General features: G+C 41.7%; 1 long non-coding RNA gene across 1 annotated transcript; it reads right to left on the bottom strand.

Moving 5' to 3' along the window:
- On the bottom strand, positions 178–901 carry LOC110262980. The gene is made up of 3 exons (XR_002347990.1): positions 792–901; positions 640–715; positions 178–547 (listed from the first exon to the last, which is right to left on the bottom strand). It is a non-coding gene; the product is annotated as an uncharacterized LOC110262980 (long non-coding RNA).

The following is a 14,113-nucleotide window of genomic DNA, read 5'->3' as shown; positions in this document are numbered from 1 at the left end:
TATTTGTATATTTTATATTTATATATTTTATCCATGCTAGGAAATCAAATTAATGTTAATAGATAATGTAATGGTTATGTTTGCATTTGTTTATCCTTCTGAAGTTAAATTTACTAGGGCAACATGTCATTTAAACCATAAAATTAGTATTAATTTACGCAGTGACCCATATTTAAAGTGAACCACACACAGGATAACATAGATGTTAAATTCATAACCAGGGGACAATTCATGCAAAGGCATAAACTATCTAGACAAAGGAAATTTAATGTTCAAGAACAAAACAAAATAACTGTTGACAAGGACATGTACAGACCCTGACAACCTTATTTCTCTCATGAGCTTATAGGCTATCATGAGACCTAGGACCTACTTCACCATGATCCCTACTGATGTGTCCCCATTGAACTATTTCTTTGTTGCAGCTTTGGACCATGGAACGCCTTTGCCATTGTCTAGCCCTGATCCTCACGGTGCTGGCCATGGTGTTGAAAGGGCCTCCAACAAGAGATATCGCAGTCAACCCTCATATGTTCGAATCTTCAAGCTATTAAATTTGATATCAAATGCATAATTTTACATATAAACCAAAAATGTTATAATACTTAAACACGTTATATTTAATTAGTATACACTCACCACCCCGCTGATGTTTGAAGCATTAAACTTCCCATCCGAGTTGAGCCAGGAGATAACCCACAAACCTGAGCTATCACTAAAATGGATAAACTTATTGACGTGTTAGTATCACATTGCAAGCTATAACATTTCCTGATTACCATATATACTACCTTGTGTTGCAGTTTGGAACTCCCTGGCCTCTTCTAACAGGCCAATCCGCAAGATCACCTGGAATATACCTCCGAAGATGTCCGTACGCCTCGGAAGTCATGATTTTGTGTAGTTTACCCATCTAAAAAAGATTACCATCATTTCAAATGAGCATGCATTTCCACAAGAAAAAAATGAAAGACGTGAACTATTTGGGTTTACTTACTGTTCATACCCTGGGTAGAGCTGTCCGACACAAGATGTTCTACTGACAAGTCGACAGACCTTTTCAGGTCAGGACAATCCGACCTCTTCTCAAAGAGCTCGGTCAAATCGCTACAGAGGCCCAATAAAGGCCCAAATAGAGGAACACGATCCAAATCCAAAGGCAGCCCAAAACTACAGAGATAAGGGCGGTTCCCTTGAAGATAAGCTGACCTCACCCAAAGATAAAATAAGATAAGATAACTAACTTATCTTATCTAAAAAGGTCACTCCACACCATTATAAATACATTGGAGCACCCAGGTATAACTCATACTCTGATTCTACTAAAAACCTGCTTAATATCCTTGCTAACTTAAGCATCGGAGTCCCTTGCAGGTACCACCACCCTCCGGTGACAATGGATCAGCAACGCAGCAGTCCAACAAGTCGGACACGACTACTCCCGCCGCCATCCACCAGCCGGAGACGTCATCTCCGACCAGTATAGAAGATCTCATCCGAGATTGACCTATAGTTTCAGGTAACCCTCGGAATATTGGCGCCGTTGTCGGGGAATCTGGAAGTCATCCCATCACCATGGCGGACGACCATGACGACGACCATGATTCAGATCTAGAAGATAGAACACCGCACAAAAATGCGGAGACTACACCAAAAGATACCCCGGAATCTAACGGGGACAAAAACTCAGCAAACCCGGGAGCTCTAGAGACGCTTCAAGATCGTTTAAAACAACTTGAAAAAGAAGCCCAACATCAGCGAGAAGCTGAGAAGGATCTACAAAGGGAGATAAGGCGGCGCCGGGAATTAGAAGATAAACTTCTAAAACTCGAAGCCGATCTCAAAACCAAAGCTACTTGATCCATCCATGAGGACAGCTCTCGCAAGGATCAAGATCCATTCACTAGGGAGATCATGAAGACCAAAATCCCTAAAGACTTTAAACTCCCGGATATGCCTTTATATGATGGCACTACAGATCTCGGTCATCATCTCAGCAATTTCAGAAGTAGAATGTACCTCACCGACGCCTCAGATGCAGTTCGCTGCAAAGCCTTTCCGACTACCTTAACAAAGACAGCGATTAGATGGTTCGACAATCTACCTCCTAAGTCCATCTCAAGCTTCGACGACTTAGCTAAGAAATTTCTGGCCAGATTCTCCATCCAAAAAGATAAGGCTAAACACACCCCAAGTCTATTAGGAATCAAGCAAGAAGATCGGGAAAGTCTTCGCAACTACATGGAAAGATTCAACAAAATATGCCTGGACATACAAAGTATACCAACAGAGGCCGCCATTATGGGCCTCATCAATGGCTTACGGGAGGGACCTTTTAGCCAATCTATATCGAAAAACACCCCGAATCTCTGAACGAAGTGCAAGAACGAGCAGAGAAGTACATCAACATGGAGAAAAACTCCCGACTAGGAGAGATCGCAAAATCCGGATTCACCTACCCTTCCCGGGATAAGGACAAGGAATCCAAAAAGAAGGAAGATCGACATGGGGAGAAGATAAAAAAAATATCACAATTACACCCCTCTTCGGGTGTCCCTTGTGGATGTCTACAGAGAAGTCTGTCACACTGAAAAAATACCCCCAGCTCTACCACTCAAAGGCAAAAAAGGAGGAGGAAATCAGACTGAATATTGCAAATACTATCGAATCCGTGGACATTCTACCAACAAATGTTTTGACTTAAAGAACGTCATAGAAAAACTAATAAGAGAAGGGAAATTAGATCGGTACCTAGCCACCCGAGACGATGAGCAAAGAAAAAGAAGAAGGGACAAAGATATCGAACGAACCGAGCGATCACCTCGTACACCAGAAAGACATGTCCACATGATACACGGCGGATTTGCGGGAGGAGGAATCTCCAAATCATCTCGCAAAATATATCTTAAAGAAGTATATCATGTCGAGGGAAAGGAGGAAGCACCCGACATCCCCGCAATTACTTTCACCAAAGAGGACGCAGCCGGTATCATCTCAGGACACGACGATCCCATGGTCATCACTATTATATTGGCAAACGCAAATCTCCACCGCACACTAATAGACCAAGGGAGCTCCGCCGACATCTTGTTCAAAACTGCCTTTGACAAGCTCGGCCTGGAAGAAAAAGAACTTAGAGCATACCCAAACATCGGACTGGGAGACACCCCAATTCAACCACTTGGATACATCTCTCTACACACAACCTTAGAAAAAGGAAACCAGTCAAGAACACTCAAGATAGACTACATCGTGGTCAACGTGAGTTCAGCCTACAACGCCTTAATAGGTCGGACAACATTGAATCAGCTCGGCGCAATAGTCTCGACTCCACATCTGTGCATGAAATTCCCAACTACAGAAGGGATAGTTACAATAAAAGCAGACCAAAAGATAGCGCGCCGCTGTTACAACGAAAGTCTAAACCTCAGAGGAAGAGGAGAAGAATTTCACACAATCGAACTCGGTGGAGTTCAGAGGCGGGAAGAACTCCGCCCACAACCTGAAGGTGAAGTAGAGAAAGTCCAGATCGGAGACATCCCGGACAAAACAACCAATATTAGTACGAGCCTAAAAGGAGACATAAAAGAATCACTCGTACAGTTCTTACGAGATAACGTCGACCTTTTTGCATGGAAGGCTGCAGACATGCCAGGCATAGACCCCAAATTAATGTGCCACAAGTTGGCGGTCTACCCAGGATCTCGGCCGGTACAACAGAGACGAAGAAATCTCGGACCAGAATGATCCCAAGCTGTGGAAGAGCAGGTACAAGCTTTACTGGAGGCAGGATTCATAAGAGAAGTCAAGTACCCACTATGGCTAGCTAACGTTGTCTTGGTGAAAAAATCAAATGGAAAGTGGCGAATGTGCACCGACTACACTGATCTCAACAAATCCTGCCCAAAAGATCCTTATCCACTCCCAAGTATCGACATTCTGGTAGATGCATCCTCTGGATATAAATACCTCTCGTTTATAGACGCATATTCGGGATACAATCAAATCCCAATGTATCCACCCGACCAAGAAAAAACTTCATTCTTAACCCCAAAAGCAAACTATTGCTACATCATCATGCCTTTTGGTCTTAAAAACGCGGGAGCTACTTACCAGAGATTAATGAATAAAGTCTTCACGGATCACATCGGAAAAATTATGGAAGTCTACGTGGACGACATGTTAATAAAGACACAAAGTGAAGAGACGTTGCTGTCCGACCTCGCCCAAGTATTCGACACCATAAGAAGGCATGGCATGCGACTTAATCCTGCAAAGTGTACTTTTGCAGTAGAAGCTGGAAAATTACTGGGTTTCATGCTCACACAAAGAAGAATTGAGGCAAATCCGGATAAATGTCGGGCCATACTCGACATGAAGAGTCCGACTTGTGTCAAAGAAGTACAACAACTCAACGGAAGGTTAGCAGCCTTGTCCAGATTTCTAGCCGGGTCGGCAATAAGATCTCTCCCCTTCTACGCTACTCTAAGGAAAGGGAAGAAGTTTGAATGGACCACCGAGTGCGAGCAAGCCTTCCAAGATTTCAAAAGATTCTTGGGACAACCTCCTATCCTATCTCAACCACGAGAAGAAGAACCACTCATATTATACCTCGCGGTAGGAAGTCAGGCAGTAGCCTCAGCATCAGTTCGAGAAGACGACAATGGGCAACAACCTATATACTTCATTAGTAAAGCATTACAAGGATCCGAGTTGAACTACCAACAAATAGAAAAATTTGCCTACGCACTCATACTAACATCTCGACGACTTCATCCATACTTCCAAACTCACACCATTAAAGTTCGGACCAACCAGTCCATAAAAGGGATTTTACAAAAAACAGACCTAGCAGGTAGAATCTTGCAATGGACAATCGAGTTGTCCGAATTTAATCTTCAATATGAAGTTCGGACAGCCATCAAATCACAATACCTGGCCGACTTCATTGCAGAATTTACAGACACCCCAGAACTCCCCCACAAAATGGAATCTCTACGTGGACGGTTTCTCAAATAAAATTGGAAGCGGCACAGGTGTGATAATTGAAAGCGACCAAGGGACCCAAATCGAACTCTCCCTCAAATTTGGGTTCCCCGCCTCAAACAACCAAGCGGAATATGAGGCACTACTAGCTGGTTTGAAGCTGGCTAGGGAGGTTAGAGCTCAAAAGCTTATCATCTTTAGCGACTCACAAGTAGTCACCTCACAAATAACAGGGAGCTACCAAGCCAAGGATCCCACCATGAAAAAGTACTTGGATAAAACCAGGGAACAGCTCGGACAACTCAGGGAATATGAGATCCGCCACATACCCCGCGAACAAATTTCCCGAGCTGATGCACTCTCAAAGATAGCCAGCACCAAACTAGGTGGCAACAATAGAAGCCTCATCCTGGAAATGCTGCAGAACCCATCAATGTCGGAAGAGGAAAAAGTCCTAGCCATAACAGGCTTGGATCAAGGATAGATGACTCCCATAATCAACTACCTCAAAACAGAAACGCTTCCTACAGATGAAAAGGAGGCAAAAAAGTTAAAACAGGAGGCACAATACTACACTATCATAAACAATACCCTATACAAAAGAGGGATCTCAATACCATTGTTAAAATGTGTACCGACTTCCAACACAAAAGAAGTCCTAGAAGAGATACACAGTGGCACCTGTGGCAATCACCTTGGAGCGCAAGCACTTACCAAAAAAGTACTCCGGGCAGGGTTCTATTGGCCAACTCTACAAAAAGAAGCCACGGAGTTCGTAAAGACATGTACACCATGTCAGAAACATGCTAACTTTCACATCGCCCCGCCAGAGGAACTCATCAGTGTGACCTCACCTTGGCCATTCGTAAAATGGGGACTCGACCTTCTCGGACCCTTCCCTCAGGGATCGGGACAAGTTAAATTCCTCATAGTAGGGGTAGACTATTTCACAAAGTGGATCGAGACAGAAACCCTAGCTAATGCCACTGCTCAAAGAAGTCGAAAATTCCTATATAGGAACATTGTCACAAGGTTCGGGGTTCCATACTCCATCACCACAGACAATGGCACTCAATTCACAGATGCATTCTTTAGAAAGCTAGTGGCCGACCTGAATATAAAACACCAGTTCACTTCCGTAGAACATCCCCAAGCCAATGGACAAGCCGAAGCTGCCAACAAAGTCATACTGGCGGGGCTCAAGTGAAGATTACAGGACGCAAAGGGAGCCTGGGCTGAAGAATTCCCACAAGTCCTGTGGGCATATCGAACGACACCGCATTCCACCACAAAGGAATCACCCTTCCGATTAGCGTACGGAATAGAGGCAATGATCCCAGTGGAGATTGAAGATGGGTCGCCTAGAGTGATCCACTATAATGAAGAAGCCAACTCCCAACTTCAAAGGGAAGAACTCGACCTACTCCTAGAAGTCCAAGAAAGAGCTTGGATCAGGGAAGAGGCATTAAAACGATGAATGGCTTTGAGATACAATCAAAGGGTGGTGCCGCGAGGATTTGCTGAGAACGACCTCGTCCTAATCCGAAATGATATCGAAACAACTCGACCTGAAGAAGGAAAGCTGGCAGCAAACTGGAAGGGACCCTACCGAGTCATAGAAGTACTTGGAAAGGGCTACTACAGACTGTCCGAACTCGATGGGCGAGAGCTTCCTAGGTCATGGAACGCCTGTAACCTAAGAAGGTACTATAGTTAGGGACAATAAAGGATCTTAGGATAAGGCGCACTCTTTTTCCTGAAAAGGTTTTTTAATGAGGCGCCATGCCAAGACCTATAAATTGCCCGACTTAGAGGGATAAAGCTCCCATATGTATATATTTATATTTTCTTTTGAATAAAATCTATTTAGATCTTCTACAAATGCTCAAGACACATTAATCTGAAATATTCATCGTCCGATTACAAAGCTACAGATCAGCAGAAAGTGAAAATCAAATTCACTGCACAATCACGATAAAGACCAACAGATATGAAAACCAAATTCATTAAAAGGTCGACCAAACGAGTATTAAACCCAATTTCTACAAAATCGGCAAAGATGAAAACAGAATAATGCAAGAAGTTATCGAAAGTGATCCATAGAAAGGACCTGACGAGGTCTTAATAAAATGGATTGCTAAAAAAATAACTTAAAGACTGGCCGACGTAAAGAAGTCGGAAGAGTCACAATAACCAAAGTTATAAGTAAATCCCTGGAAAGAGGTATGGCCAACCCTATAAAAGAGGATTGCTATAACTTAGAAGAGATCGACATGACAAAGTCGGTCTCCTACAAACAAGTTATAAAAGTAATCCCTGAAAGAGACCTGAACAAGGTCCAAGAAAGAGGATTACAAAAATAACTCAGAAGGGCCCGACATGATGAAGTCGGCCCGAAATATAAAAGTTATAAAAGTAATTCCTGAAAGAGACCTGAACAAGGTCCAAGAAAGAGGATTACAAAAATAACTCAGAAGGGCCCGACATGATGAAGTCGGCCCGAAATATAAAAGTTATAAAAGTAATCCCTGAAAGAGACCTGAACAAGGTCCAAGAAAGAAAATTACAAAAATAACTCAGAAGGGCTCGACATGATGAAGTCGGCCCGAAATATAAAAGTTATAAAAGTAATCCCTGAAAGAGACCTGAACAAGGTCCAAGAAAGAGGATTACAAAAATAACTTAGAAGGGCCCGACATGATGAAGTCGGCCCAAAATATAAAAGTTATAAAAGTAATCCCTGAAAGAGACCTGAACAAGGTCCAAGAAAGATGATTACAAAAATAACTTAGAAGGGCCCGACATGATGAAGTCGGCCCGAAAAAGGTTACAAAAGTAATCCCGGAAGGAGACCTAAACCAGGTCCCAAAAAAGAAGAGTTACTAACAACAACTTGGACAAAACCGACATGACGAAATGACCTCTCGAAAACCTTGGCGATATACAAAGTAATCCCTAATAAAGACCTGAACAAGGTCCAGACAAAACGGGTTACTAGAAATAACATCAGGCAAAAGCGCAAAGGAATCAAGCCAGTCCAAAGAGGTCAGACAACAAAAATTCAGACACTCCCAATACCTAAAAAGGTACCAAGACGAGTGCAGACAGATATGTTATGAAAAACACAAGTTATAATAACAAACTCAAGAGGCTACCAAAACTAGCCCCAAGAGCTTGGAAATTACTTTGTTTTTCAAAATAAAGTTGCTAAACAAGCAACTAGGAATGTAGCAAAATTCAGAACCACCATTTACAAAATATAAAAAGTTCAAAAAGCCAACAAACCGGGCTATTCACATAAACATCTAGAAAATTCATTGAGGATCCAAAGTCTTCTCAGCAGCACGGGGTGAAGGAGGGCGAGTCTGAAGAGGCATTGTATCCACTGTCCCATCATCCCTGTTTAAGATCTGGCAATCCAGTTCTGATTCAGGATGACTAGCCTCAGATAAAGGAGCCGAAGAAGTCGGCCCAACAGCAGTCTTGACGGCATGCACAAGAGGGAGTTCAACATCATCGTCATCAGGGTCGTCAGGGACAATCTTGCCATCATTTACAACATTATCCAGGCTGAAGAGAGTAAGGTCGACCTCGGGTGCAAGAACTCGAACCTGCTCCTTCAGGTTCTCATAAGCAGCATTTACGCTGCCTACAAGGTGACCCTGGAGCTCGGCATAATCAACCCGGGCAGACTCCAACTCCTCCCTGAGACGCATCACTTCCCTGTAGGCTGTAACATAGCTATCCTTGTGGCTCAATGCTGTATCTTTGGCCAACCTCACAGAAGCTGCCAAGGCAACAGAACTAGCCTTCTCGACCTCAAACTCCTTCTCTAGCTTCGTCACTTTCACTTGGAGCTCCTCTTTCAAACCCTTCATCAGGTCGAACTCTTGCTTAGCCTCCTCCATAAAGGCTTTGGTAGCATGAAGAGGGAGGTCTTGGGCAGTTCGGTACAGGGCAGCTCCCATATGTGCCATCTTGACGCTACTCCGAGTAATAAAGTCCAAATGGCGAAGGAGAGAGACATCGTCAGTAGGAATGGTACCATAAGGACCAATGTGCTGATCGACAAACTCCACCGCATCAAAGTCAGGGGCATCAAGGTTGAAAGGCTCAGTTGTCTTTTGTTTTTTGTTTGGAGGAGCACCAGAGGCAACAGCAGAAGACTGTGGAGGATCCGCCAAGTGGACTCGAGGAGTAGGGATCATTCTCCTCGGTCCAGGAGAACTCAGCACAAATGGTTTCGATGTTGTTTGAGAAGACCCTTCCCCATCTGTCTTGGTCGATATGTTCTGAACTGCAGTAGCCTTTCTCGCCTTCTTGAAAGCTTTCATCGCATCATTATTCTTGGCCATATCTGTGAAAATGAAAAACAGTAATTTTACAGACCAGGAAAGAAGAAGGAAGCAAAGTAAAAGCAAGAAGCAATATATATCAAGTAATACCCAATGCAGTTCGGACAAGGGAGGGGTCCCCCAAAGATTTTTTAGTATCCAGATGAGGAGGTTCCCCCCAAAGGTCCTTCAAAACTGTTACAAAGGCCTGTTCAATCTCGTCGAACATTTTTCACGTATATCGGGATACTACTACATTCTGCTGCCAGTGCAGAGGGAAAGATGGTTCATCATTCGCTTCCAGAAAAAAGGGACGAACTCCCTCAACAGCTCGAACCTTGAAAAAATAATTCTTGAAGTCCCTAAAGGACTCGTTATACATGGTAAAAACCTTATGTCCCTGTGCAGATCTAAAAGAAACCCACGAGGCTTTCTTTTTTGAAGAAATCCCGGGTTTAGTTAAAATGAACAAATAAAGAAAAAGAGTTTGAGAAGGGGTAACATCCAACTCTCGGCAAAGAAGCTGAAAAATCTTAATAGAGCCCCAGGAGTTCGGATGAAGCTGGGATGGAGCTACATTACATGACCACAACAAATCAGTCTCAAAGGAAGTGAAGGGAAAAGTGATGTCCAACTGGCTGAAAAAATAGTCGTAAGCATAAAAGAAAGGGCACTCCTCCTGAGTCAGGGCAGGGAAGCAGACCCTCTCCTCGGAGTCAGGTGCTATCAATTCATAATTCCTCTCTTGATCTCTACTCTTACAGAGGTGGTGATGTTTTCTAAGCTCTACGCAAAATTCAGAATTGGCTAAAGAAATAAACAGCAACACAAGGGAGTCCAACGAATCAGACATCTCCTCAGGAACCTTAGAAGACGCCTCGACAATATTTTTTCAGGAAGACATGGCCAACTAGTCCTACAAACAAGAAAAAAAGATTGGATTACTAAAAAACATCTCGGATGAAACCAAAATAACTCGGCCAACATAACCCAGCGCAATACAAGCAACAAAAGGAAACCCCAGGATCCACATCAAAAAAGATCCAGGGGCATCCTTTGGAGGCAGTTAACAGGACAAGGATTCAGGAAAACCTACAAGCTCACATACATCCTAACAGGAAAACAATAAATCCCTTTTTGATCTGCAACTAAAGCGACACTTTGAAAAGAAAGCTACGAGCCACAAATCGAGCAAAGTCATCAAAATAAACTACCTTCCAGACTCACCATCCCAGTTTCAATCAACAAATGAAGCTACTAAGCAACAAAATATCATCAAAGACGCAACCTTGTCCTCAGAGAAATAAAACCCCCCCCGAACAAATGAAGTAAAGTAAAAACAAGCACCGATCTTCTTTTACAAAAGCTTAGCAGCAAGGAAAGCTACCAATAGGGCAAAAATCAAAAGGGCAATCTTTGCAGAAGTAAACAAATGCAGTTTTCGAGTATCAAAAAACAACCAGAAGCAAACAGCAAAACATGCAAAAAAGCCCCCACAGAGGTACTAGGAGTACGCATAAAGACAAAAAGGAAGCCAAAAAATACATCACAGTGACGAACAAACACAAGACTACAAAAAGGTTCAAGCTTTCCAACATACATTCAGAATCTTTACTAGAAAAATGATGAGAACAAGAAAGTAAGAAAAACCATCCTAGAAAAAGCAGAAAGCTTCGAGAGAAAGTTGAAGAGAGGAACAGAATCCGGAATCTCCCTTCCACAGCCAGAAAAAGCAATAACCAAGCAATGTCGCAGGGAAAGACGCGAAAACTACAAACTCCAGGCGAAAACAGAAAAAGAGAAAGAACAGGGAAGTTACGGAGAAGAGAAATCGTTTTTCTGAATGTGAAATTCAAAATAAAGAGGCTAAAAGAAACGGGGCAATTAAAACCAATTAATGAGGTATTAAAACCCTCGCACATTCCCAAGGCTAAGAGCGCTAATGCAAAAGGGTGCGCTTTCAGAAGAGGAAAGGAAAAACGTTCCGTATTCAAAAAGGAGAACTCTACAAAAGATGAAGTCGACAAAATGCTCGAGTTCGGCTTCACCAGAAAAGGATCGAAGTCCTAAAACTAAGATTCGACCTCAAAAGAAAGACCGAGCTCGAGCAGGGGCACTGTTCATACCCTGGGTAGAGCTGTCCGACCCGGGATGTTCTACTGACAAGTCGACCGACCTTTTCAGGTCAGGACAATCCGACCTCTTCTCAAAGAGCTCGGCCAAATCACTATAGAGGCCCAATAAAGGCCCAAATAGAGGAACACGACCCAAATCCAAAGGCAGTCCAAGCCTACAGAGATAAGGGCGGTTCCCTTGAAGATAAGCTGACCTCACCCAAAGATAAGATAAGATAAGATAACTAACTTATCTTATCTAAAAAGGTCACTCCACACCATTATAAATACATTGGAGCACCCAGGTATAACTCATACTCTGATTCTACTAAAAATCTGCTTAATACTCTTGCTAACTTAAGCATCGGAGTCCCTTGCAGGTACCACCATCCTCCGGTGACAACGGATCAGCAGCGCAGCAGTACAACAAGTCGGATACGACTGCTCCAGCCGCCATCCACCAGCCGGACACGTCATCTCCAACCAGTATAGAAGATCTCATCCGAGATCGACCTACAGTTTCAGGTAACCCTCGGAACACTTACAATCTTTCGGATAAGTTGCTCCCTATCGTGAACCATATTAGGATCTGGATAAGAGTCCATATGGTAGACAGTCATGTCCCCAAAGTCTACCACCATGCAATACCAATGCATGAAAATATGTTCGATGGGAATGAATATCTATTGCAAATTAAATACTGTAAGAAGAATGGTACCTTCTTTCAATGATAGCACCATATAAACAATGCAACTAACATTAACCCTAATAACTCACATGCGAAATAAATCTACTTGGTTTTATCCAAAAGGGCACGTAATAGTCTGCTAATTCCTGAGTGCTAACATCCTTTATTATATCATCCTATAAGTGCACCATACACAAATCAATCACATGAAGCAATGTGAACTACTTGAGGACAAAATATCTGTAAACATAGACACTTACTGCAAATGATCGTGGAAGGCACCAAAAAAGTGGATGCTTAAGGTGCTGTATGGAACAAGCATTTCTAACGGCCACCATTTCGACCACTTTGCCATCAATAGGTCGTCCAGGTATGAGTAACTGAATATCACGCAATGTGATCCCGTACTGATGCATCCTCACCATGGTTACACTAAATAAAAGGACATCCTATTATTTTACAAGCTAATATCTATTATGCTACTTGTTAGAAAATAAGCCGGAAGAAAACAAATAACGGTTAGATAAATGCATGGACACATACTCTGGCGGGTGTCCATCGGAAAATAAGAAATTAAATAGAAGGGTGTCTGCCCGGTTTAAATCCATATCATATGTAGGCTTGAATCTGCTTTTCGACCTCTGTGACATCAATATACATAGACGTCAGTTTGCTAAACTCTACTGCGCTAGTGGCGGAAAGAAAATTGCTTACGCGTGTTGTCTTCGAAGTTGAGTTCACTCTAGACCGCTTAGCTGGAGCCGATTCACCTGCTCGCAAGGCAGGTGAGTTGAATAGCCTCCTCCGGTTCACAACAGGTGCAGTTCCATGCCTTGGGGGATTGTCACCATCGTCAGAGTCCTGAGCTACCAATATAGGACTTTCATGTCCAACAACTTCTTCCCTCAACTGCTCCTGATGAGGGACATCACGGGGCCAGACCACATTTGGACTAGCAGGCTCATCACAGTCATGCGAAAAGATCTCAGTAGACCAACCCGGTTGTTGTACCAAACCATTAGGATTCATGACAACTTCCTTCATAACATGGGTTTCAACAGCGAAGCAGTGCTTTGATGAGTGCATTATGGGAGGCTCGAGGAAATGGATATTATGTGGACGAGTATGGGCAAATAAAAACTGAGGAACGATACATTTATAGTGTAATAATTAAAAATCGATGCTCATTTTCTTTATTTAATTTGGTCTTTTTAATGGAATAAATAACTGAAATTATATAATAATAATTAAAAATTATATAAAGACAAATACATATAAAAAATATGCATCAATAAAATTGATTAAAAAAAATTATATGACCAATGAATACTAAAAATTTAATAAAATATGGATTTTAATTTAGAGATTTGAAATCGGACCCTCCGATTTGTTGTGTACCTCCAAATTTTTTTTATTTTTTAAACATAAATGGGATGGTCCGATTTGTGTACCCAAATTTTTTTTTAAACACAAATCGAATCTTCCAATTGATGTACTTCTCATAGTTTTAAAAAATACCAAAAATTATAATATTAATGTATATCACACGTCAATTTTTTTTAACACAAACCGAATCCTCCAATTTATGTACTTCTCATAATTTTAAAAAATACAAAAAATTACAATATTAAAGTATATCACACATCCCACTTCTTTATCTAAATTACATTTACTTATGCAAAATTATATTTTTTAACACCCTTTTGACCCATTATTTATAAAGAAAAAACTTAAATGTATGTCTTCAAATTTAGAAATTTTTTATTATAACTTGTCAGTACTCCTTTTTATTTTTTTACTTAATTTGTTCTTTCTAATGCAATCAATAATTAAAAATATAAAAAGGTACTTTTTATTTTTAAGTTAAAATTTAAATAGATACAATTTAAATTTAAATTTAAATTAAATTTGATAACAATAAACGTAGTCATATTATTGTACTCATATGATTAGTTATGTTTATTTAGTTTCAAAAAAATTAACCATTTAAA

Source organism: Arachis ipaensis, chromosome B05 (assembly GCF_000816755.2).
Source record: "Arachis ipaensis cultivar K30076 chromosome B05, Araip1.1, whole genome shotgun sequence".
Taxonomy (NCBI): Eukaryota; Viridiplantae; Streptophyta; class Magnoliopsida; order Fabales; family Fabaceae; genus Arachis; species Arachis ipaensis.
Note: the sequence above shows the minus strand (reverse complement) of the source record. Positions and strands in the feature narration are given on the sequence as shown.